General features: G+C 40.8%; 1 protein-coding gene across 2 annotated transcripts in view; it reads left to right on the forward strand.

The window, feature by feature from the left end:
• The first annotated feature begins 3,697 nt into the window (after positions 1 to 3,697).
• FRS2 (fibroblast growth factor receptor substrate 2) overlaps positions 3,698 to 23,228 on the forward strand; it is a 67,627-nt gene continuing 48,096 nt past the window's right edge. Inside the window, exon 1 of one of the 2 annotated variants that reach the window (XM_060245047.1) lies at positions 3,698 to 4,112. The gene's annotated coding sequence lies outside the window, so the exon portion shown is untranslated. The remainder of the gene's footprint in view (positions 4,113 to 23,228) is intronic. The other variant, XM_060245046.1, reaches the window with a different exon arrangement.

Genomic DNA, 23,228 nt, shown 5'->3' on the forward strand with positions numbered 1-23,228 from the left:
ATAATAGAATGGACTCCATACCCAATTTGCCCCCCCCCTACCGGTGCCCAGGGCAAGCGCCCCGTCTGCTCCCCGCTAGATCTGGCCGTGCAGTATCAGCAACGTCCAAGTTAATATGTTTAAGGTTGGAGCGTGTTATCATCTCATAATTTTTGCAAGACATAATCTGTATCCAGGTTCCCCCCTCCATGAGTAAGGAAGCAAATTTGCATCACAAGGGACGTATTTCATGGATCCCACAGCTTCGGGAGTGTTTTTTCATGTAAAAGAGCAAGCCTGTTTTGAATCTTGAGATCATGACTGCTTATTCTCCTTACTACATGAGGAAGCATACACTGTAGCAGTACAGTACTTTGCTTGCATAGTATATGCAACTTTAACAAGTTTTTAGTATATGTTTCATTTTAAAATGTGCTTATAAATAATTGCTCTTTGGGAATCCTGCATGTTGAAGTCACAGAGTCAATCTCTTAAAATGCAAATAGGTCTTCTCTTGCCAAATTTTATTTGGGAGGTACTTGTATGGATGAGTCATGAGTACTCAGAAGATGTTATTACAAAATCAGTGATAAGTATCTCATGCCTCTGTTACCAGAGCCCTTTATAATTGTGAAAGTAAATATGCACCATTGTTACTATTAATAGACTTCAAGCCCTATTGTTTGGTCTGCTGGGTCTGAATGGTATATTCTGCAGTGAAAGCACGAACTCGTCTTACTTTACAAACTGTACCTTGCACATTTATTTTTGCACAGTTATTGTTAATATTTGGTATTTTTAATTCTGTAAGGCATAATAGATTCCTAATTAGTTGAGATGACAAAAGAAAGTCCAAAAATCCTTGAAGAAGTGAAATCCTAAATCTTTCTCAGTGTGCCCTCGTTATGCTAGATATAGTGTAGTAAAGCAGGGAGGGGGAGGGACGGGAAGAGCATCAAAGCTCTTGCCTTTGAGTAATGTTGGAGCTTTTCATCACAGAAAAACAGTATCCCCTGATCTGTGATCCCTTAAATTGTTGCAACTCAGAATATGGCACAATTTATCATCTGACAAAAGACAGTATTCCTAGCTGTTTGACAGCAGATTGCTCAGTATAAGGAATAGAATGCTCACAATGTTTGTGCTATGGCGAATTTTAGATACAGAAGGTTACCTGCTTCCATGAGTGTTGTAAAAGTGTGTTTTTACTGGTGACTAGTCTGGCAAAGGAAAGCAACTGTCAGAGATGTGTGTGGGGTCCAGATTTTTTTTTAATTTATAAAACTGCCTCTCTCAAAAATGGTCCCACAAGGGATTGTGGGAAATTAACCACTGAAGAATGAGATTTACTCCAGCAAACTAAAAGAGAACATGGGAAAGAATAAGGAACAATTTATTTAACAGATATATTCCACTGTGTAGAAACAAGTTATGCTGCTTGACTGCTCTTTAGACTACAGAGCTGGCTACTTTCTAAAACAATATGGGTCACAGGTGAAAATATGTATGCAGTCTAATCTCCATCACAAAAGCACCACACAATAGCGGTTCTTTCTTATAAGAGTGCAAGGACTGGAATAATAGGGGCATGACAGGTCAAGATTGAGATGCCTTGAGAGAAAGAGAAGCTAATGTAGGCCCCAGCCACACATACATGAGTAATTTAAGGCTGCAGTACTGAGCATACTTACTTGAAAGTAAGTCCTTTTGGTGTCACTGAACTTACTTCTGAGTAAACTTGGTTAGGATTAGAATGTAAGACAACAGGCAGATTGAATCCACTCAGTTTTTTTAAAAAAATGTACTTTAAAAATAATGACACAAATAAGTGGTGCTAACATTTATATTGTAAAACAGTTCTCTGTAAAGAGATGCAGCACAATTATTGTAGTTTTTTGTGAGAATAACCAAAATTCCAACTGATAAATTTGAAGTTAACTGCTGAGTAAATGTTAGATTTATTTTCCATTTGTAGAGAATATTAATTGAACATGTCTATGTACAGGGCTTTTTTTTGTTGTAGAAAAAGCCCAGCAGGAATTCATTTGCATATTAGGTCACACCTCTGGAGGCCAAGCCAGCCAGAACTCTGTTCTTGTTCAAAAAAAGCCCTGCCTATATAATTATGAATGACATTAATTTTTATATGCCCTTAAATTGGGTGAACCAAAATATTAACATTAAAATGCAGTGAAGTTTCACCAGATGTTTCTTGGAAATGAAGCCTGACTACATTCCATTGCTATATGTCCTTCCTTGGCCACTTCAAATGGTTTATTTATTTAGAAAAATGCCTCTCAAGAGGTTTACAAGTGAAACAATAAAACAAGACAATTAAAAAACAGCCAGATCATAAAACAAACACTGACTAGCCTGAAATGATATTATGAAACAGTTCTCAGGCCAGAAACAGAGCTCCAAATAGGTAAAAATGTTAAAGCCCCTTGGTTAGTGGTCTGTCCCGGCCTCTAAAGGAAAGTAAGGCAGGCCTGCAGGCAAACCTCAGGAAAGAAAGGCATTCCAAAGGCAAAGCACTACTGCTGAAAAAGCAATGTGTAGTCACCACCCCCTTAACCTCTGCAGCCAGAGGTACAGAAGATCCAAGCTGGTTGGGTGGACAGTACAGCTGGAGGTAGCCCTTCCAGTGCCCTAGCCTTGAGCCATTTAGGGTCTTAAGGTAAGAATCAGTGCCTTGAACTGTGCCTGAAAACTCTTGGGCAGCCACTGTAGACCTTTCAGCATAGGATGGTACAATAACTGTATCCAGCTTGCAGCAAGTAACCTGATTGCTACAATGCCACATTGGGAACCAACTGAAGTTTCCAGACTGTTTTCAAAGACCTTTGAAGACTGTATTACAGTAATCTAACCTGTGATTACAGCATGGATCATCATGGTGAAATTATGTTTATTTTAAGGAAGAACTCTGTTGAACTATGCGCTAAGGAGTTCTGTGCCTCTGTCCCTAGTTCTTACCCAGTGAGAGGGTGGAGAAACAATTTGGGAATTGGAAACATATAGCAAGCAATTAAAAAAAGTCTTCGTGTTTAAGCATTATTAACAAACTTTTACGCTGCTTTGTTTACATTGCAAATAATCAGATTACATAAATTTCCAAATAAAGTGTCAAGAGAATATAATCCTGGGCCTAATCAGGTGTTGTGGGGATAAAATGAGGGAAAAACTATACTCCCAGAGAATTATACTTAGAACCGCACCTATAGGATTGTGCACTTGGAAATAAGCACCACTGAATCATTTTGCATTGGATCATCTGTGCGCACATGGTATTTATCCGGGAACTGAATGAAGCTGGCAATAAATCTGGATGGAGAGTGTGCAGCAAGCCAATTTTAAGGAAAATCTGAGTATATTGTTAGTTACTGGCTCAGATTTTCCACAAGTCTGTTATCCTACATATTTTAAACACGGTATATTTTCGTAAGTATGATTTTGTTTAAAGTTCTTGTGCACATATACGGGGTTAAAACCAAATTGCCCGCCGAGCGTTCCGTAGAGCGTTTGCTGTTGAACGAGAAATATGACATGAAATGCAGCCTCGCGTCTTCAAGGCACTTTGTAAACGGAGTGTTGACGAGCCGTGGAGATGGTCCGCGAATCCCGTCCTCCAGAGAGCTCTTGCTCGCATATAACCGGCTTTTGCCTGCGGTCCTAAGCCTGCTGCTACTTTAAAAGCTGCAGCCAGTGACCTGCAATTAGAGTTCCGGCCCTCTTTCCCTGCGCTCCCCCCTCCCCCCCGTAACTTCTAAACGTTGACAATCTCTACACAAATCTCAGGCGTTGCATGGCAACGGCGAAAGGTGGCGCCCTCGAAGGCGAGGCCTTGGCCGCGGGTGGCTGCCCCCCGATCTTCCTGCCTCCCTCTCTCTGGATAGGACGAGAAAGCAAGGAACCCTGACACGAGGAACACCGGCGATCGCCGAGCAACCCTCCCCTGCTCCGGAAGGAGTTGCCCGCCTGGCCTCGGAAGTTGTCTTGGGCAGAGTCCGGCCCAGAGCAAGGCCTGGCTGCCGCTCTTGGAACGGAATCCCCGGTTCGCCCACGACTAGGCAGGGAAGGATTCGGGGCTGTTGTCTCCGGCCACCCGCAGGCGGTTTGGCCTCATGAAGAAAGTGAGTGCGGGATCTCTCTTGGCGGGATCGCCTCCGCCAGCAACTCTCCCTGGCGTCTCAGCTCCTTTCGAGGGGTTCCCTCTCCGTTCGGCCTGAGAGAGCCGCTCTCCTTTGGGTCGGGAGGGGCGGGGGGCTTGACACCGCCGATGTCAGAGCGGAAGCGAGGGACTCCCGCTTCCTTCCCCCGTAGCGCTTGTAGTGGGTCCCGGTGGACGGTGCGGAAGGAAGGAAGGAAGGCGGCCGGCCGTTGGGAGAGGTCCCCCTGGGGAAGTTCGGTAGGATGTGCGAGACCCGGGGAGGGCGGGTAGTGCCGTGGCGTGTGGAGCCTCTGTTGAGGGACGGTGCAAATAAGCGTCCGCCCTAACTGCGGTTTCGGCTGGGCAGCTCCCTTGGTCTAAGTGGCCGTTGAAATGTCACTGGAGGATTGGCCTTGGCGGCTGCCTCGCCAGAATTGTTGTCGCGAAGCGCTTCTCTTGTAAGAGAAGGGGCGTCTTCCTCCCCTGGTGGGGCCTGGCAGTGCGCGTTTCGTGTTGACAACTCCCTCTCGTTAGGAGTAGGGAACCATTTAAAGCACCACTCTTTTTCCCCTCGATTTTCTGGTGTACCTTTGGTGTTTTAAAATGAAATGTGCTCAGTTTGTGTACATTGTAGCATAAACACATTATGAGTCTAATACCCAGTTCCTCCAGAAAACAGTGACTTTCTTACCAGCGCCATCTTTATCTTGTTTTGATTCAGCACCAACTTATTCATTTGCCCATGGCTTCCAAACACCGGTTCAGGACAACAATTATACTTAGTTTTACAAGGTCTTTCTCTTGTTAGGTTCCTGCCAGAGCTGTGTTTCTTCCTGGCAGATCTCTTGTTAGAAGTAGAAAACAGATTAATAATTTCTCCCATCATTTAGGGTGGTTAATACTGATTCAGGGAAGTTGAGGGTCTGTTGAAAATCCTGTAAGTCATTCCTTTTTTTTAGAGTACCCCCTCCACCTTATTTGAGACAGCTGGATTCCTGTGCTGATTATGAGAAAGTGGTCTTTGACTCTCTTCTGGAATGGAGTATGTTTCATTTCTGAAGTTCTGTATGTATGAAGATGGGTGGGGAGATATCAAATTCCCTTCACTCAGAAGGCAGTCTAAGTATGACAGTCCCTTTGCATATAGCATTTTGTGATATCCTATTGGATAACCTGTTGGCCAGTGATCTTACTAAGTAGTGTTTTAAATAATGACTTGTTTTCCGAAACATATATCCTTGTTTGCTAAATGTATAACCAGTGTAATCAGAGATTATGAATGCATTATCTTTTTGAACATTTTTCATAGTTACTTCAATATCAGAATAACTCATGGAATTTAATGTGAAATTTTAGGCTTTAAGGTTAATCAGTTTCAAACCAATGTAAAAAAGTATTGGTGGAATTCCTGGGAATATGGGTGCAGGTGAGATCAATGCAACCATTCAGTCAGGCTTTTTAAAAAGGCCGTGGCCTAAGTAGCATGTATATCAAAAGGTAGTGATTCTGCCTTTTCTTCTAACCAATTTTCCTTGAGCTGTAGCAACCTATTTCTGTTTGAGAGAGGATGGAGTCTGAGAGTGTTGCTGTGCTCTCATAGAATTTCTGTAATATGATAAAGCCACAGTGTATGACAGATGATTTACTCTTGTACCTGCATTATTTGTGTGTAGTTGTTGGATTACTGAAATGAGCAATAAATGTCAGCTGGCATTTTAGATGATATGGTAGCAACTGTCTCCTTGGAGTTAGATGGAGGCTAATTTAGACTGAATGTTGATATAAACAGAGATGCAGGTATCTAACAAAATTGAATACTATTACAGTTATGTATTTCAAATAAATGTGTTGGTGGAATCTCATCCCCCATGATATTTTATATGTTGTGGGAAATACAATAAACACAAAACATATTGATGTAGAAGTTAAGCTACAGTAAGGTGACATTCAGTAGGGTGTAGCAGTTTTCTCAGGGATCCATTGTTCACCAAACATTATGTATTTAATTTTGGTCTTGAAGATTCTTCTTGTGAACCAGAATCTCGGAAGTCAATTAACTGCAGGTTCTTAATGAATAAATATGACAAATTTCTACATTATCCTATACATCCCTTGAAAAGGCAGGAAACATTATTACAGTACATGATATGATTATAGAGTCTCATTGTTGCTAGAGTGTGAGAGAGGTCAGTTGATGTGGAATAGTGATGAATAAATCAGTCAGTTACCAGTGGGCACAGAGAGCACCTATATCCCTTAATTGTTCTGATAGTCTTCCTTTGTGAGATAAATAATGTGGCTTGAAAAACAACTGCCAGCCTTAGTTAAACCTCTGCCTTTCTGAAAGGTTCTAAATACATCAGGGGCTTTTCCGTATGGGTTTCCCCCCATCAATTTTGGTCCCATACTGCTTCAGTTTATCCTCTGATTTCCTTATGCTTTTTTGTGTCTTTAGTTTTTGCTTCTTTTTTGGTTGTTTTCCTGTCACATACCTCCTCTAATTCTTTTGAGAATTCTTTTACCCCTTCTTACCCCAATATTTTTCTGGAAGCAAATTTTGAGTTGACTTTTTCCTCGTGCTAATGTTTCTGCTGGTTTTCTTTGTCCAGTTCACTCTCACTCAACTCCAGCTCACTTTTTGATGATAGGACTGTCAAGCCACTTCCTCTCCCCCCCAGAAGAATGCTTTTGCTTATTTTTTAAAAGGCACTCTGTATGAATATAACAATAGGTTTAGCAGGTTCTCTGAATTCCCAGCTTGCTTGCTTTTTAAAAAAGCAAGTCTGATATTTTCCCTTATGAAGATATGCCTTTTTCTCTCACAGGGGAAGGTGTTAAAGGCTTTTTTCCTCCAAAAAATGAATCTGGGAATTCAAAGAACCTGCTTAACCTATCATTGCAATGGTATATTAATATATCAATATAAGCAGGCAGAAAAGATTAAAAGGGTGTTCTGTGACACCACCAGTGATGTCGCCAATGATGACAGCGCCTTCCCTTGAATAGCCTCATTATCGAAGGCAAATGTAGAACCTGACTTCACAACTGTGAAAATGCAGAGGAAGGGCAGACATGTGGAAGAGCCATACCCAAACTGATTCCAGTGCTTGTGGATTGACTGCCAAGAAAATCAGGAATAAGTCAAATGAGCAGAAAAGTCTAGGAGCTAAAGAGTGGTTTTGAGAAATACAGAATGAATCTTAAACATTCTGGCAATGGATTATTTAAGTAGCTCATAGTGAATGTTGCAATGTTAGATGAAAACTTGGTAGTCCAGACTTTTCAGGATACCTCAAGGAGGAGCAATTCTTATGAGCCAGGATGATTAACTAACCAAAGTAATTAGAACATGGTGACTGTTTCTTTGAGAAATTAATTGTTTTTAAAGCTAATTCAAACTCAGAATTATTGTGGACTTCAGTTTGACAGGTTGGGCTCAAATTGGAATTCAGGTTTTTCACGATTTGTTTCTCTTACTGTTAGTATATACACCTATCAATGTATTTACAGTTTATGCTTAACACTTTCTTGGGATTTAACCCCATAGAATACATTGCAGTAGGATTCTAAGTAGACCTGCTTAGGATTTCACTATTCATATTTTATTGTGGATTTATTTTTGTATAATTTCATAATTAAAACACTTTTCAATTAAAGCATTTTATTTCATATTTTAAATTAACTTAAATGTAAAGGTGAGCATATTGTGTTTTAATACCTGAATTACTGAAAAAATATTATTTAAAGCATTTATTAGCTGCCTTTTTATCTTGCAACTAACATCACAATTTCAAATCTCCAATTAGGATTGCCAATAAATAAAAAACAAATTAGTCAAATAAAGTCCTAAATAAAACTGTCTTCAGCTGCCTCCTGAAGACTGAAAGTAAGGGGGCCAGGCACACTTTCCTGGGGAGAGGTTATTCCATAATCATGGGGTTGCTACAGAAAAGGCCCTCTCTTGTGTATCCACCAGATGAGTATCTTTGATTAGTGGGACAGTCAAGAGGGCCTCTCCCTGTGATCTTAATTCTTGGGCAAGAATGTATGAGAGAAGATGGTCCTTCAGATATATTCAGATACTATTGCTGTAGTATCGGGGCCACATGCTCCCAGTAGCTGGCACCGACTAGTAGTCTAGCCCCAGCATTCTGCGGTAGCTGTAGCTTCCAATCACTCTTCAAGGGTAACCCAAGTAAAGCACTTTGCGAGCTCTGATCAAAACTAATGAGAGAATCTTGTTGTCCTGAACTTGATATAACAAATTATGGCCTTGTGGTTTGTTAAATTTAGATACACAAATAATATAATCTGTGTTACAAAGACACATTCATTTGAGCAAGTATAGTGGGGCTTTACTTGTGTAATTAGGGTCACTTCACAAGATCAGGTTTTCATAAATGGAGATCGTTTCTGGGTAGGAAGCTGCATTTATTACATTTACCTAAAGTGCAGTAAAGTGTTTATGTTTGCCATGAATATATGGGTTTGGTAGCCATTGTATCTTTAGCTTGACATCAACTGTACTTGTGAACTAAACATATTCTTCTTGTGTATCCCCACCATCTTAACCCCCTTTGTATCTTTAGTTTGACATCAACTGTACTTGTGAACTAAACATATTCTTCCTGTGTATCCCCACCATCTTAACTCCCTTTGTTTCCTTGTAAGTGAAACTTTACATTGAAAGTTCCTCTGTGCAAAAACCTGTCATTGTTTACTCCTTGAAGCATCATCCGCATTATTGCTGTATGCATTATCCTACTCTCATTGCTTTATTTTTACACTTATGTAATACCATTTCCTGCATTATTTGACATATTTAATATAATACCTTGTTGCAGGTTAGGATAATGCTATATTGATTTCATTAACTTGACACTTTGTAATCCATCTTGAGTCTCTGTGAGAAAGGTGGGCTATATAAAGTAAATAAAATAAAATGGCTGTATAAATAAAACTAGATTGGATCAAAATATCCGCAAGCTTTGCTCACAGAAAAGATCTTTCCTATCTCCATCTGTCCATCTTCAGTCTTTTCTGCCTCTGGAAAAGTTGGATGCAAGGTGGGAGGCCGCAGATCTAATGATAAATTTGAGGAAATCATGGATCCACTGTTCCTACTTGCACCATGGGAACTCCAACCCATTGTGTTACTCACTGGAGTCAGTATTTGTATTTTGTCACATTCCCCAACACTGCTCTTTTTGTCACTTTGTAAACTCTTATAAAAAGCAAATCGTAGTGGTGGAAAGCAACAATAATACCCGCTATACTGCTGTTTAGAGCATGGTGCTGAGCATACAATATTATAGAATTTCGCCATAAGTTTGCACTTTTTAAAGAGTTAAGTATGATGCATTTAAACTTTAAATACTTGTATATTAAATGTAGCATTAAGTATATACTTTGTTACCTTCCTTTAATAATGGTTAAAAATCCAATTTAATGTTTTCATGCTGTTGTTGTGGGATGCAAAAATGCTATGGGGTGTTCATTGGTTTTCCTTGGCTTGGGAGACAGAGGTGTCATTCAGAGCTGGGGAATGGAAGAAGGTCTTGTGGTGAGTTTATATCACTGCCATTGCATTTGCAGAATCTCACCTGGTAAAATTGTTGAGGTTAATTCAAAATTTGAGTTCTTAGAGTGGAATCTATTGTAGATAGGAACTGAGTGCCATTGCATGTGCAGAATCTCATCTGGTGAAATTTTTCAGGATAATTCAAAATTTGAGATCCTCACGTAGAATCTATTGTAGACAGGAATTGGGTCGTCAGCTGTGATGTCTTTGCAAGGTTCTTTGTAGGTGAAATCTCTCAGAAGTGCTCCAACTTGAATGCAGGTTAAATTCCAGTTCCTAGGATTATGAAGGCCACCACATACAATTTGGACCAGTTTGGACCACCTGTTTCAGTGTACCTTCAGGCTCAGGTTTGAGAACAGAAATGGCTTTGGTGACACCAGTGGACAATCTTCATATGATCATATCAAATGCCTCTTTTGCTGATTTTGTTGGATTTCACACCATCTTTTAATCACAGAATCATAGAGTTGGGAGGTACCTCCAGGTTCATGTACTCCAGCCCCCTGCACAATGCAGGAACTTCACAAATACCTCCCCCCCACACACACACCCAGTGACACCTGCTCCATGCCCAGAAGATGGCAAAAAAAATCTCCCCAGGATCCTTGGCCAAACTGGCCTGGAGAATAATTGCTGACTGATCCCAAAGTGGAAAACAGCATTTTCCTATGCATATAAGAAAGGGCTACGAAAACTGAGCAGTGATGCAACCCTTCCTGCCCTCCTTCTCATGACCTGCCTAAGTCATAGAATCAGCATTGCTGTCATAGGGCCATCTGCTTAAAAACCTCCAAGGAAGGAGAGTCCACCATCTCCTGAGGAAGTTTGTTTCACTGAGAAACCGCTCTGTCAGGAATTTCTTCCTAATGTTTAGTCAAAAACTCTTGATTTAATTTCAACTGTTGGTTCTGGTCTTACCTTCTGGGGCCACAGAAAATAACTCTGCACTATTCTGTATATGGCAGTCGTTCAAGTACTTGAAGATGGTAATCATATCACCTCTCAGTCATCTCCCTCCAGGCTAAAAATACCCAGCTCCTTCAGACTTTCCTTATAGGACTTGGTCTCCAGACCCCTCACCATCTTCATTGCCCTCCTCTGGACGTGTTCCAGCTTGTCTATACACTTCTAAATTGTGGTGCCCCAAACTGAACTCAGCCTAACCAGAGCTGAGTAAAATGATACCATCACTTCACTTGATCGATCTGGACCCTACACTTCTGTAGATACTGCCTAAAATCACTTTTGCCTTTTATCTACTACATCACACTGCTGACTCATGTTCAGTGTGCAGTCCACTAAGACTTCTAGATCCCTTTCACACAAACTTCTGCCAAGACAAGTCTCCCCCATCCTATAATTATGCATTGGATTTTTCCCGTCTAAGTGCAGAACTTTACATCTATTCCAATTGAAATTCATTTTGTTTTAAGCCTGTTTTTCCGCCTGTCAGGATCATCCTGTATCCTGTCTGTGTCTTCTACTGTATTTGCAACCCCTCCCAACTTAGTCTCATCTACAAATTTAATAAGCATTCCCTCTATTTATTCATTTAAATCATTTATAAAGATATCCCAGGTCCCAGGACAGATCCTTGAGGCACTCCACATGTCACTCCTCTCCAAGCGGATGAGGAACTATTAGCCAGCACTCTTTGGGTGTGATCTGTCAACCAGTTACAGATCCACCTAACAGTAATAGGATCCAAACCATATTTTACCAACTTGTAAACAAGAACAGTATGTGGAACCTTATCAAAAGCATTACTGAAATCAAAATAAACTGTCTACAGCATTCTCCTTATCCAGCAAGGTAGTAAGTTTTTCAAAAAAAGGGATAAGGTTACTCTGACATGATTTGTTCTTGAGAAACCCATGCTGGCTCTTAGTGATCACAGCCATCCTTTCTAAATGTTCCAGGACTAACTGTTTGGTGATTTGTTCTAAAACTTTTCCATAAATAGATGTCAAGCTGACAGGTCAGTAGTTACCTGGGTCCTCCTTTTCTCCCTTCTTGAAGATGGGACAACATTTGCTCACCTCCAGTCTTCTGGCACCTCATTTACTCTCCAAGAATTCTCAAAAATAAAGGCCAGAAGCTCAGAAATTATGTCTGTTAGTTCTTTTAGAAACCTTAGATGCAGTTAATCTGGCCCTGAGGACTTCGTTTCATTTAAAGAAACTGTGTGTTTATGTACTACCCCTGTGGCCATCCTAGGCTGCAACTGCCTTCCCTCATCATGTGTTCTGTTTTTGCCATGTTGAGCACCTTTTCCCTCACAAGAGAAGACTTGAGGAAAAGTAGAGTTTGAGCAGTTCTTCCCACTCTTCATCACCTGTTAAAATTTCATTTTCCTGTCCCCACATGTCCTTGCTTTTTTTCTTTGAACATAAAAAAGAACTCTTTTTTGTTGTTTTTAGCATTTCTCACTAGTCTAAGCTCATACTGAGATTTAGCTGCCCTAACTTTATCTCTACCAGCAATGGTTATTTGTTTATATTTATCCGTGGTTATAAGGTCCTCCTTCCATTTCCTAAATGAGTCCATCGAAAGCTGCTCATGGAGCCACCATGGCTTCTTTAGGCTCCTCCCATTTTTCTTGTAGGAATCGTTTGTGATTGTGCCTTCAATATTTCACTTTTAAGAAACTCCCACGCTCTTGAACTCCTTTCTCCTTAAGTATTTCTGGCCATGGGATTCTACCTAGCATAACTACATTTGTCAAAATTTGCTTTCCTGAAGTCCAACCTATATGTCTGACTACATACAGATTTTCCTTTCCCCAAGACTATACATTCCAAAATTACATGGTCATTACTACCCAAGGTGCCCACTACATTCACCTCAGGAACCAGTTCTTCATCCCGTTTAATAATAATAATAATAATAATAATAAAAAGACTAGATTGAGAGACACAATGGTCTGCTTGTTTTTTAATTGTATCTTTTGCATTGTAAATGAAAGTGAGCATTGAGGATGCTGAATTAGCCCCTGCATCATTTCTCTCATCAGTGTTTTCTAACATTTATTCTAGAGCTCTGAATGAGAAGGGTGACACCCAACCCCAAAGCTGTAGGCTACGTACTGATAACACACAACTTTATATTACATGAGTTAAGTAACCAGAACTTGTCATTTCTGTCCTGGGTGCCATCAAGTTGTAAAGGGGGAATAAACTAAAGTGTAATCTAGTTGATGCTGATTGGGAAGGATGATAGCCTAAATAGAGTTGTTGTGCCAACATTATATGGGGTACCACTATTACTGGCAGATTGCATAAAAAGCTTGGCAGTATTATTAAATCCAGTTCTTTTATCAGTGTTATTAAACAAGCTGGTGTTATTAAATCCAGATTGCTGCTGTGACTATTTTCATCTATTTCTGGAACATATGTTAACTTTTTATTTTATTTTACTCAACCTAGCCATGCTGATCCATGCAACCGATCTTGGGGTAGTGAAATGCATATAACATGGACTTGCCCTTGAATAAAAGCTAGGACCTTATAGCCCAGGGGTGTCAAACTCATTTGTTATGTGGGCCAAATCTGACATAAATGAGACTTTGTCGGGCCAGGCTGTGTCGGTTCAGGCCATGTGTGTGCCTATTTAAGATTAGGTAGCAGAGATAGAAACTTTATAAAGGACACTGACAAACACAATTAAAGATTTTTTAAAAGCAACTTAAAATGCTTAAAACATTAGAATCCATTGGTCTTAAAGGTGCTTTTTTTGTATTTCTCCCATGGGATCCAAGGAACTGGGCAAAGGAAGCTCTGGCTCTTTCTCTCCTTCCCCAGGTGACCATGCTGGGGAGAAGCCTCAACCAATGGAGAAAGGTTTTGCTCTGTAGCTCCTGTGCGATTGAGCAAGTCTTGTGAAGCAAGCTGCGATGCAGAAGGAAGCAAGAGAAGAGGGAGAAGGAAGCAGATGACAGCCAGTTGCTCAGGGGCCTTATTCAGCCCCCAGGTGGCATGTTTGACACCCGTGTTATAGCCATTCAAAATACAGCAGTTTGTATTCTCATGAAGACTTGGCTTTGCCAGCATATGGTGCCAGATTTAGAACATTTGCACTGACTGCTTTTTCAGTTCAAGGGGCATGTTTTTACTTTTCAAGCTTTAGACAGCTTGAGATTTAAGGACTGACCCTCCCTGTATGAATATGTATGCAAGTTGTAGTCATCTAACGAACTCCTACTTAGTGTCATCTCTTTCAGTACAATGACATCTGTAAAAGCCCACTCTGGTCTTCACAGTAGGTGTCTCTGAACAGGCTTCTGGTGAAGTTGAATATAGAGCCCTCCCTGCATTTTGTAAACTCTGTAAAATGATAGTATTCCTGAGAGTATTTAACAGGTTCAACCTGTAACGCATTCCTTGATGTTAGAATTTAAAGATCTTTCCAAATATAGAAATTTATTGTGGAAGTTTGTGTATTGACAGTCTTACTGCAATAGTTTTGCTGTATTTCAAATGCTTCCATTCTTTTTAAAAAGGTGATATCTGCATTGGAAGTACTAAAACAATTTCTGTATGGGTTGTGAAAATGTTATACTGTATTTAGCATGCTTATTCATTGCTGCCCCTAAAATAGGGATTTTGTAGTGCACTTGAGGCTTCTCTAAGATTACACCTGAGAGAATTCTCTGAGGCAAAGGAAAAGTTGTAGTATTATGGCAAGGATATAAGAGAGACTGACTGTACAGAAAACCATCTCCTTTCCCCTCTTTTACAAACTTTATTTATGAATAGCTGTTTTAATTGTAGAGCCATTGAGAAGCATGCTAATTGAACAAATTACAGAAATTGGTATGCCGTATACTAACCCATGCTTACATGTGATAAGCCAAAAATACCTACAGAGCTTTCTGACAGGTCAGTTTGGTAGCAGATTGTTTACCTTGCCAAAAACATAGTAAAAAAGTGCAGGTCTCTCTCTTACCCTTTTCCTGTTGTGACTTCAATGTCAGGGTTTTTTTAAAACAACAACAACGCATGGTCACCAGAATGACCATCAAGAATATTACTACTCAGTAACAAGTAAATGAAGCCTATAAAAGTTAAAGTTGCATATGACGCTTTAATGAGTAGGCATAGATTTTTAGCAATATTTGTAGTATACAGTGATAACAAATTTAGCTTAGTCCCCCTCAGTCAGGGCTAGCAAGGTGCATTTGTTCAGACTAAATATTAGGTAGGATTCTCAAGTTTGAGATAATATACAGGGTGGTAGGTAGGAGATTGTGTTTAACTATAGATTGCACATAGACTGTCTTTTAGTTAAATTATAATTGAGTATTTACCAAGCTGGAAAACACCCTACTGTCTCACTGTTTTCTACCTGGATTCTGAGTTCTTTCACTCTGAGGCTTCACCATTGTTCTTTTTAGATATGATTGGTAATATTAGCAAAGCTGAATCTCATTTATTGGAAATATTATGTGCCCTTCTTTTCTGCTTAAAAATAGAATATAAGATTTGGAATTATTAGCGAAATTGCAAAAACGGTTCAATAACATTACAGCAGTAAACAGTAACGAAAATATTTCCTTGTATAGGCAGTAAGTGACAAATTACAAAGGCAATTTCATCAAGAATATTCAACAGCTGTGGAAACTAGGGATGGGTACGAACCAGGAAAATGGTGGTTCATGTTGGTTTGTGGTTTGTTTGGTTTCCTGAACCGGTTCATGGTTTGTTTGGTTCAAGTGGAAGAACAGCCCCCTCATAAGCTAGAGATGCAAACTCACAGGAAGTCTTCAGCAGGCTCTCTCCTACCAGCCCTCCGAGTTTGACGAAGATTGGATTTGGGATGTCAGAGTTATAGCTCCCCCAAAGCAGGTGCCTCCAGGAAAGTTCAGCTCTAGCTTTATGTTCAATCCCTGAAACCACAGCAAAGAACAACTTCCCAGCTAGGAGATGTGTTTAAAAAATTGTCCCCCGTGTGGGGGGAAAAGGAGTCCCTCAAAGCCGCCTCTAAATCAGCCACACAGCAAACAACTACTGAACTAACTCTTTGTGGTGCAAAGTGAAAGCAGCTGAATCAAGGTGTGGTATTATACTGCTATATAATCTGCTCCCATAGAGCACAGTGGAAGCCTTGTGGTTAGCTCCCAGAGCTGCCAATCAAACTATGGACAACTGCTTTGGGTGTGTGTTGGGCTCTCTACATGTCCATCCCCAGCATTACCTAGGAATTGCTTGAACTGGCACCAGGCTGTCTGGAGAATGAACCACAAAACCAAACCAGATACACCATGGAAAAAAGTATGGTTCGTTTTTTGGTTTGGGGATGACGTGGCCAAACAGACTGGTTCAGAATAAACCATGAACTGGCTTGGTTCATGCTTGAACTGCAGTTCATTTCTCAGTTCGTGCCCATCCCTGGTGGAAACTTATTATTAGATGGGAGACATTTCATGCTGCAGTAGTAATCATGCAGTTGCAGTAGTGATGTATAAGTATATAAGGTTGCCAGTCTTGTGATTGGAGTTCATGTCCTGGCTGGCATATGTCTGGCTTCCTTTTTGGCTCAGTACTTTACATGCAGAAGGTCCCAGGTTCAGATCCTTGGCATCCTAAAGGGCTTTGGAAGTAGGAATTGCAAAAGATGTTTCCTATCTGAGGCCCTGGAAAGTGGGTGCAACAGCAGACAATGCTGAACTAGATGGACTAGTAGTATAACGCAGCTTCCCATGTTCACATAACTCTTTGAGCACATTAAGAAAAGCTTAACTAGGAAAGCACAATATCACTCTCTTGAGGGGTTTTTGTGTGTAAGGGAAAGGCTGATTTACTGCACTGTGGAGAACAAAAAGCAGATAAGAGAAGCATTCTCTTTGGCCATATCCTAGATTCCATGTTGCTGAACAAAGAAGTGTCACCCCTCACCTCACTGCCTGCCTCACACTTGTGCTGCAGTTTTGTTCCCTTTGTCCCCATATTTCCCTTTTTATTCTCACAACTGTTTAATTTTCACATTGTGTCTCATCATTGCCTGTCATCCATGTTAATTGTTCCTGTATCCTGTTCTGCATTTCTGTCTGTAGCTCTTTTCTTCTTGAACTCTTTCTTTCCCCTGTTCCTTGTTTCTACAGAGGTTGATCCTCTGTAGTGCTTGGATAAATGCATAGTGTCAGTTAGGAATTTGAAATATTGTTTACTGTTCTGAGTAACAGCTAGGGCAGAATATATCAAGGCTGGAAAATATTTTGTGTGTTAGAAGCCAGCATCAAGCCTGCATGAGACTCAGTCTCTGTCTTTAAAACTAACATTTTCAGGTGCTCAGTTGATTAGTAGCCTGGGATTTTATGCGTGTGCAAAAATAAGTAACAAGAGATGAATCAAGCTATGTATTGAGAATGATGGCATACTGAAGTCGGCTGGCTTCTGAGAGAGGGCTGAGTAGATTTTATTTTTCAAGCAGAAAAGTAGGGCACAAAGTGTGTTCTACTGAACTATGACTGAGTCCCCTCTCCTGATTACTAGACTGCTAAGTACTGCCACATATTTGCATCTCCCCCCCCTAGTCTGTTGCACTGCATCCCAAACACAAAGCCTAGTGACATCCAGAATTTCAAATTTGAAATGTAAACTGCATAAAGTTCCTTGTCTGATTGTTGTGATATTTATATATTTCTATACTGGCTGTGGGCTGTTAATAAATCTAAAACTGCATAAAACAGCTCTTTTTAAAAATAGGTCTTGCATAGCTCCTTAAGACTTATGAAGTAATGGTCAGTTGCTTCTGTAGCTGCTGTGTATTTATCTATGATAAATCTATGAATTCTAGGAAGTTCCACTGAACTCAGGGGATTTACTTTCAAGTAAACGTATTTAGGATGGGGAGTAGAAATGTCTATAATTTCTGGTCTGTTTCAGTTGGCTGCATTATTCAGCTATGAAAATCAAAAAATCAGTCTTTCCCTTTTAGCTAGCTTCTTTAATGTGTAGGTTTTATAGCTTATTTAGTGAAGTTAATCCAGCTTTTCAAGTGCTAGATGAGTTCGTAATTTTAATGTTAGATGACTTTATTTCTTTAAAACACACATTCAGCTTGATTTTTATCATGGTTGCATCGAGCCCTTAATAAGCTGAACTTCTGCAACACTAGTGTATACAAATGCTAGCCACTGAAAACGACACAATTTGGATTTAGACCAGAAACTGAAAACAATGTGACCTTTTATATATTGAAAAATATTAAACCTTCCTAGTAGGGAGGGATAAATAAAACACTGTATTTGAGGCATTTTTTTTATTAAGCAAGCATTTAGAATACTCTGCCAAATATATTTCTCAAGTGAGCTGTATACTATACCAATTAAAGAAACATAGTTGCAAAAAGTCTTAGATTTGCTTGACCTTTTCTAGGAGGCAGAAAAGTTAAAAATGTAAACATTACAAAAGAATGCTTTGAAAACACCATGGCAAACTAAAATGGAAAATTCAAAAATTAAGGGCTGACTAGGGAACGAAAGAAGACCGGCTGTTGCTGTGAATATAATTGTAATGGTGTATATGAACATCATTTATTGCCATTTAAAGTTCTCACTAGGGGTGGACATGGAATGCTAAAATTGGTTTGTTTGATTTCTGACCCTGTTCATGGTTCGTTGATTCATTTGGTTTGGGAGGTGTTAAACTCACTGGGAGTCTTCAGCAGGCTCTCTTCCACTTACCCTCCAAGTTTGGCAAAATTATAGCCCCCCCCAAAAAAGCTCCCGGGGAAAGCTCAGCTTCAGCTCTCACTGACAATTCTTTGTGCTGCAGAATGGGAGCTCCATGATTGGCTCCTGGAGCTGTCAATCAAGCTATGGACAACTGCTATGGGTATTTTTAGGGCTCCTGGAAGTCCACCTCCAGCGTTGCCTAGCATTTGACTGAATCAGTGCCAGGCTGTTTGGGAAAACAAACTGCAAAGATAAAACAAATGAAGCACCATGGTCAGAAGCAGTCCAAAATGATCCACGAATTGGTCCAATTTGTGCACGAATTGCGATTTGTGGCTTGGCTTGTTCCCATGCCTAGTTCTTATTTAAGTCAGTGCCATTAAATGTTGTTTTTAATCTCTCTTTATCTTTACTGTGAACATGCTTGTTCGTGTTTGCATATTTGTTCTCACAAAGTCCACATGCATTACTAAGTGCTTCAACATCTAGAGACATTGTGGAGGGACTTAAGACAAGTTAGTAGTTCTGTGAAGACTGCTGGATGCATATAACTCTACTTTTACAAAACACAAAGAAAGTTTTTTTAGTCTGTTTACTTTTTATAAAAAGATCACATTTCAATGTGCTTTGTTGCAACATCTCTTCAATTTCTATCACCTGTTATAGTAGCACTTTGGACACCTGTGAATAAACTTTGAAGATAGGAAATAATTAAGTAGCCCATTATCAATTGTTACTGTTCAAACTAGTACTGGAAGGAGCCATACAATATCTTTTCCTTTTCTAAATTATCCAAATTTGTAATAGTCTGTTCTATTAAGTCACTCAAGTTAGACCTGTTTACTAACAGTTTATGCTCCAGAGGCTGTGTTTGTTACTATGGAAGGGGTTTTTTTTTTTGTTGTTTTTTAAATTTCCACAGTGTGTTCTCTCAACCAGTTGGTAATTCAGGTTTGACAGTTTTATCATCCACCACTGAATATTATGAAAAATAACAATCAAATTCTCATACATGTAGTAGGATACTGAAGAGTTGCATAGTAGAATAGCTTGAGAATTTTACAGTTATGGTTGCAGCACTCCCCACCCAGCTATGTTGCTAAAACTGTTTCCCTGTGATATTGTGCCATGCATAATTTCTGGGCTTTGTTGCAAAGAGTGATCAGGATAATGCCTTTCACTAAGCCCTGCCCACCTCTGGCAGCCTGCTTTCCCATTACGGCAGCACTATGAGATCACTGCAGCTACAGCCGCAACTGTGGCTGCAGAACTCTCCAGCTGCTAAAGCTACAGCAACCGGTCACAAGTCAGTCTGCTTTTTGGTTGATTAACAATGTGGTGCTATGCAGAGTTTAAGCCCATTGAAATTGATGAACTCAGACAGAAGCAACCATATAGGAACATACTGTTAAATATATTTTATAATGGTTTTTTTAGTCTTGAAGGAACAGCATTATATTACTGTGAACTTAAAATGTAATAAGGAAAGGCCACCAATCATTGTTAAAAGGAAAAGCAATTAAGTTTTTCCTTATATGAACATCGGGCAAGTATAAAGCAGAATGAAATAAAACAGTTTGAGGAATAACATATGGGAAAACTAGATATCTTTCCCATAGTACAGTAGCACAGCAGTACCAAGCTTTGGCACCTTGCTTACCTAGGTCTGGATCTTGGCAGTTGAGCGTCACAGTGAAATTTAGCACTTTAGAACTCACTTTTTGGGTTTGGACATAAGTGTGAATGAAGCCACAGTGAGTTTGAGCAGCATAGTTCAAGATAAGGGGTATCATTGTGTTCTCCCCCTGAGTCGGAGGCTATCTTGGGTGCTTTCCACCATCTTGTCAGGGAGGCAGGAAATGGAATAATCTTTCCTGCCTCTGAAGGGAGAGCAACTAGTTAGCTGAGCTCCTATTAAAACAGGAAGCAGCTTAGTCTTTATTCTTTATTTTCTTACCTAAGTCTTATCTGTCAACCTTTACTCCTCTTTAACTTTAAATCTGGTCTAGGCTTTACCTATTTTCTTCAGTCATATCTCTTTAAGCAGGGAGGGAGCTCTTCCCGCGGCTGCTGCAAAGCGGCTGACTCCCTCCCCCCTTTTTTCTTCTCACCTCTCTGCGGAGTGCCGCAAGGAGCGGCGGATGTAAGCCTTCAGGGATGAGTTCCTGGAGGACGTGGCTTTGCTCGGCTCTCACGCTGACGACGTGGGAAGGGACCCCAGGACCAGCATGACTTCTCAGCTTGCTGCGGTTCCTGGCAACGTTTCCCGACATGGTGACTCTAGTCACCGCAGGCTAAAGCATGCAGGAGCGGCAATGGATGGGCTCGATGTTCCTCCCCAGCAGAAGCTTGCAATGGATGGCAGCCATATTGGGGAAGACTTTTTGGCGCACTTTTCTGCTGATGGTTGCCATGAGCCCCTTACTTCGCCCCATGGTACGGTTGCCAACCTCCCGGCTGGAGCCACTTCAGGAGGCCAGCCGCTGTTGGATCAAGCCTCTATGACTAACCCAGCCCTACTTCAACTATGTGGTAATGTACTTCACCCCACGGGGCCCTTTTCTCAAGAATTTATGTCCATGCTACAGCAAACGATTAGGGTAGAGCTGTTCAACGCTTGTCAATCAGGAACTATGGGCATGGGGTCAGTGGGGTCCAGGTCTCCCTTCCCTTCTCCTTCCTCCTCACGCTTCCCAGAACAAAATCTGCCCAGAGAGCACACTTGGCCAACTAAAGCAGCCAGAAAAGAGATTAATAATTCTAGATTTATAGAGGAGGATTCAGAAGAGACTCATTCGGATGTGGAGTCTCAATCTAAAGATCAAGAGAGTTTTATTTCAGATGAGGAGGTGGAGGATGTGTGTGTCCCGGAACAGTCAGTTCGTTGCTTTAAAGCTGATGATTTTCAGTATTTATTAACCAAGGTTATGGCAGCACTAGCGCTGCAGGATCCTTCCCCTGAGGAGGGGAATATCAGTACTGATACCAACCCCAGGAACAAAACTACTGGAGATAGGGAGTTTTTTCCAGGACTACACACAACTTCTAAGGTTTTTCCGTTCCCACAATTTTTTGAGAGGCAACTCAAAGCTGAATGGGGAAAACCTAACTCTAATCGCCAGTTTCCTGGTTTTGTAAAAAAGTTATATGATTTGCCTGTTTTTGCAAATGAGATGTTACAAGTTCCAGTCGTGGATGCACCAGTGACGGCACTTCAGACCCCGGGCTTGGTGTCAGAAGACGGTCATGGTTCCATCAGAGACGATTGGGACAAGATCGATCTGGCTCTAAAAAGATCTCACAAGGCGGTAACCATGGCAATAAAGGCATGTACAGCGTCCTCCATTGTATCCAGAGCAGCTATAGTCTGGGGTAGGAGGCTTTCTCAGCTGTTACCAGAAAACAATAAGAAGTTAATGGAGGGAACCCCTAGGCTGCTTAAAGCAGCGGAATTAACAGCCGACGCTTCCTTAGACGCACTCACCTTTTGTTCCAGAGGTCTGGCCTCAGGGGCAGTAGCCAGAAGAGGCATCTGGCTGAGAGCATGGCCCGCAGACAACCAATCCAAGCAAATCATGATATCTTACCCGTTTCAAGGAGAAAAACTGTTTGGTAGTGCCTTAGACAAGATTTTAGTGGAAACTAAAGACAAAAAGAAGGCCATGCCAAAGAACCTTCGGAAAACTGATAGAAGAGGTTTTTATTCTCAGCCATTCCGTTCCTCACACACCTTGGCCAGACCAAGACCTTATTCAGATAACAAGAGATCATCTTGGAATCAACCAAGACAATCCTTCAGAAAAGGATTCAACAATCCTAGATTCCCCAAACAGAACTCAGATCGTAGGGACGAACAGGAACGGGAATCAAAGTTTAACAAGGCGTGACTGGACTTCAATTCTGGTAGGGGGAAGACTTCATTATTTTCAAGACGCCTGGGAGGCTTCTCAGACAGACTGCTGGACATTAGAGATCGTCTCTTGCGGTTATGCAATAGAATTCAAAAACACCCCACCGGAATGTTTCCTAGTATCTCCGATCCAAAAGAATTTGGCAAAAAGATAAATAACAAACAAGGCCATCGCACATCTCCTAGAAATCTATGCTATAGAATATGTGCCAGCAGATCAGGTGGGTCGAGGCGTATCCTCAATATTCTTCACAGTCCCCAAGAAGAATGGAGATTGGAGAGCAATACTCGACCTAAAGTTTCTCGAGAGATTCATTTGACTTCGGCACTTTCGCATGGAGACCCTGAAAGTCAATCACAGAGGCCCTACAACCAGGAGAGTTCCTCACATCATTGGATCTTACGGAAGCTTATCTCCACATTCCAATCCTATTATCTCATCGGCGGTTCCTTCAAGTCTGCATGGGACACAGACATTCAATTCAGAGCACTTCCCTTCGGTCTAGCCACAGCCCCCAGAGTCTTCACGAAAGTGATGGTGAACGTGGTGGCTCATCTCAGGTAACAGGGGATTCATGTTCATCCATATCTAGACGACCTTTTGATCAGGTCATTGTCCAATCAGAAAGCTCTATCAGACGTCCAAACAACCGTCCGGTGTCTACAGGAACATGGTTTTCTCATAAACCTAGCCAAGAGCCTACACAACAGCTAGAACATCTGGGGATGATCATAGACACACGAAAGAACTCTCTTCCTAGCAACAAGATTCAAAAAACAAAACAGCTTGTGAATCTGGTCATTCGGAATGCTCACACTCCATTATTGACATTAGCCAAATTGATGGGCCTACTTATTTCAAACATAGATGCAATTCAATGGGGCAGACTACATACGAGACTTTTACAAAGCTTGCTCTGTCCCCATCAGT

This window comes from Heteronotia binoei, chromosome 8, assembly GCF_032191835.1.
Source record: "Heteronotia binoei isolate CCM8104 ecotype False Entrance Well chromosome 8, APGP_CSIRO_Hbin_v1, whole genome shotgun sequence".
Lineage (NCBI taxonomy): Eukaryota > Metazoa > Chordata > Lepidosauria > Squamata > Gekkonidae > Heteronotia > Heteronotia binoei.